The following is a 4,073-nucleotide window of genomic DNA, read 5'->3' as shown; positions in this document are numbered from 1 at the left end:
TATATATATATATATATATATATATATATATATATATATAGAGTTAACTAATTAATTTGCATGTGCATGTATATAATTAGATATGATGTTAGTTATAATTAAGCTCTGATTAGTGGCTCGGGGTGGCACACGAGTTGATATATATAACAAGAGGAGGACGATTTGCCAGATGAACTTATTATTGTGGATCAACATTTCATTTTCTGTATGTAATAAGGAAAGAAATTAATAATCTGTATGTTAAGTAGAGCTTACGCTCTTCTATTAAGGACCCTGTATGTACTCCTAGAGCTGTGCTAGCTTGTGCTTTGGTGCTGAGTCCCAGAACTCCAGAAGCTTGCTTGTTGTCTCCTTCATGTCTAGAGAGAATTCTAGGCTTAATTCTAGCACATTATTCGTATATTAAATTTGTCTATATACCAACTATATATTGATATCGCCAATCGATTATAGTGCGTGGTGTACGTGACAAGAAATTATATTAAGAGGGCAAACAGTAAACAAAAAGCTTTTTAAGAATGAAAAATTAATTTACAGAATTTGAAAAGAAAATAAGTGAAACACTGAAACGAAGGTGAGACTTAACTAACTTCTTAGGCAATCAAATGTTTTTCTCCTGTATGTTCCTGTTTATAAATTGCCATGCATGACCAACAGTCCAACACTACGTGGGCCGTGGGCGATCGAGCAAAATGTGTTATTGGCATCCATCGATGCATGGTCTTGTAGTACTACAAAATATGCAGCTTCATCAAGCAATTCCAGCAGTTTCTTCATGGGTTTCGCTCGTGGTTGCAATACACATTGTTTCGAAACGCTACACACTATGCCATCTTTAAGTTGCATAAGTCGATCACAAGTCTCCAATCTTTCCGATTTGTACTGCCAAGAGATCAATCCCAACACAGTCTCCATGCTAAAATGAATCTTCTCAAGGTGCTTAACGTCTATCTCAGCTGTATATAGGAGAGTAATTAGAGAGTGCTCTTTCAACCGAACTAGTCTGTTAAGTCATTAAGTTTGTTTGACCGTCCAATCATTCGACGACATCATAACTAAATTTTTTTAAGACATTGATCGTATTTTCAATGTCTCTCATAAAAAAACATAGTATTTTAGTGGATTTCATAATAGTATATGAAATTTGATTGATGAGTCAAACGTGTCACGTGACATAGCTATGTACTTAATTATTATGCAAAATATATAAGTGCAACAATGGTTCTCCTATACCTATTGCAAGTATATGTATAACCTTTACGAGTAGCAGGAGTGTCGACCAAATCCACTACTTATTCCCTGTGATCAAACTAGTCTTTAGTTGCAAGTTGATGTTCCCAATAAAATCAAAAATCAGAAGCAAGTCGAAGTATAGTATACACTGGTTGGGCCACATTCAACCTGAACGGTTTGGATTTGACACTGAAGCCCAACTTGTTCAAACATATAGCCCAAATTGGGAGCACAACAAAACACAAGGAAAAAAGTTATAGATTGAAACTATAAGTGAGAGTGTAGCACCACCACAAGAAAAAGAACAAAAAACAAGTAACAATTTGCAAGCCAACAAGCCAAGTCTTTGTGATTATCAACCACACATGATCCAAGTGCAACTATACTTTATAATATTGTATTCCTGTTTAATAAAATTCTTGATATTTTTTCTCAAAAAAAGGGCAACTATACCCCCAAAATGTGTACCTGGAAATATATAGTATTAATGAAAGAGAACATGAAAAAGGAAGAGAAAAGTGTAAGGGGCCTCCCAAGTGCTTGGGGAACCATCCACCCAAACTTTTCCATGTCCCCGACTGCTAACCAATCCGGCAATTCCAACCCACTTCCAAACACAAATCCAATACAAAACAAGCAAGTGAACAACTTTGTACACCAGTCTCTATATGTTTATTTAGCTCATGCTTTCTTATTTTTGATGACCCACCTTTTTATTTCTGAAGTGTTTATTTATTTATTTTATTTTTTTTTGCGACTTACCACACCCTTTTATTTAACTTTTTTCCTTAAGATATCTCTGTTTGTTTTATGTCTATTAAATTCAACACCATCACAATGGACAAATTATCTGATGAAGAAGAGGAGTTACCAAAGGTGGTGATGTTGGGATCAATATGTATCTGAAAAATTATAGATAGTTAAAAAAAGAAAAGGAAAATGAAAAACATGAGAGCTCTCGTCTCTCTTTGTTGGCGGCGGCAAACCCCAACCCAGGGTTATGTTCGTTGCACTTTTTGGTCTTCGATGAGTCTCTCTCCTCTCGTGAAGGTGGTTTGGCGCTCTCTACGGGGTTGTCTGAAAGCCGTTTTTGGTCAAATTTTTTATTTGTTTTCCACGGTGGTGCTCGAGTGGTGGTCGATCAATGTTCTAAAAAACCCTGTCTAGAGTCGATTAATCCCCGCCTAGGCGTTAGGCGGTGCTTCATCGTTTCTCTTATGGTGTGTCTAGAGAGTAAGAAAAATGATTAATCCCCAATTAATCTCTCGATTAATCTCCAATTAATCTCCCGATTAATCCTCTAGGCGTTAGTCACCAGTTGTCCGCCTGACTAGCGCCTAGCGTTTTTTAAAACATTGTGGTCGATCTGTATTAATTGATGGATCTCTAAATTTGGATTGCACATGAAGTTCCGAATTTGGGATCTTGGAACCGTATTTTTCTTATTACGGGATAGAAGATTGGCTATAGTGTTCTCATCCGGAAGCTATTGCTGGCCAGACTTGTCGGACCTATCAGGGATGGAATCTATTATCTACGACGTTCAGCCTAGTGTCCTTCTTGGCATCGTAGGGTTGATAAGATGCTATGATGCTACGGTGGTCGGTTTCGGGGCGGGTCATTGGTGATTGTATAAGGACTAAATATCTTCTGATGGAGGACAGTAGGGAGACAACGGAGGTCAACGCCAAGGCGACGAACAAGACCGACATTGGGTCCATAAACAGTGTCGACGGTGAGAAGACGGTGGAGATGGTGGGAAGGACCGATCTAGGTGCCCAGAGTAGGTTTGGATCCCCCATTGTGGGACTAGTTGGTTCCTACACTTTCACGTGGTTGTAATGAAAGTTTTACGAAGCCTACCTCATTTGCGGATTCTAGATATGTCACTGTAAACAATTGATATTTTTACATGAAAAACAAAACTATTGTAAACAACCGTAATTATTAAAAATAATTTTAAAAACTTAAGTTCCTTTTTTGGAAAAAAAAAAAAGGAAAAAAAAAGAACAATTTCAATGGGGTTGCATTCTCAAGGGCCTATCTTTCTAGTTCCTCGTATATATAAACACACAAAATGTCATAGGGATTGGAGGGTTGGTCAAACTTGTATATCTTTCTCTCCTTTAGCACATTTCTTTTAGGATTGGGATTCCAATCCCTTTCATTCCTTTCTATATAGCTTAGCTTACAATACCATTACCTTAATATATCAAACCCGATTGATTTTCAATTCAAAGAGAAAGCTCACACCTCACATTACAGTCAGCAAAAGCAAACCCATTTCAGCAATTGCGGCACTTTGTCTCTCTGTCTTACTCTCTAAATATTTTCTGTTCAATCTCAAATTAACAATTAGAGTCAGTCAAGTCGGTTGTTTGCTTAATGCATTGTTTTTATTGCCTCAGAGCATCATTTTGCCTAGGGCTGCCACTCGGTCGGTTCGAATCGGTAATGGGCGTTACCAACTTCAAAACCAAAGCTTTCGGTAATGAAATATGACTTTCAATTACCAAACCAAAAACTTCGGTATGAGATAAATCTTACCAACTTCGGATGTCGGTTTTTCGGTATTACCAAACTTCACAACAAATATATTTTCAAAATATAACAAAACAATACAAAACTATAAAATTTAAATATCACTTGAGTTTCTAGAGTCTGATAATACATATACAAAAGATAGTCATTTCAGTACACATTATCGAGTATGGTTTAATTTTCTACCGAAATAGTCAGGATGTAAATGTTTCCAAATTTTTATATGAACAAGTTATGTGTCATCTATGTGAAAGTATGTGTGTGGAAGAGTCGACCAAAATAAGTCACATAAGGGCAGT

Source organism: Fragaria vesca, linkage group LG1 (assembly GCF_000184155.1).
Source record: "Fragaria vesca subsp. vesca linkage group LG1, FraVesHawaii_1.0, whole genome shotgun sequence".
In the NCBI taxonomy this organism is placed as follows: domain Eukaryota; kingdom Viridiplantae; phylum Streptophyta; class Magnoliopsida; order Rosales; family Rosaceae; genus Fragaria; species Fragaria vesca.
This window is presented reverse-complemented; position numbering follows the sequence as displayed.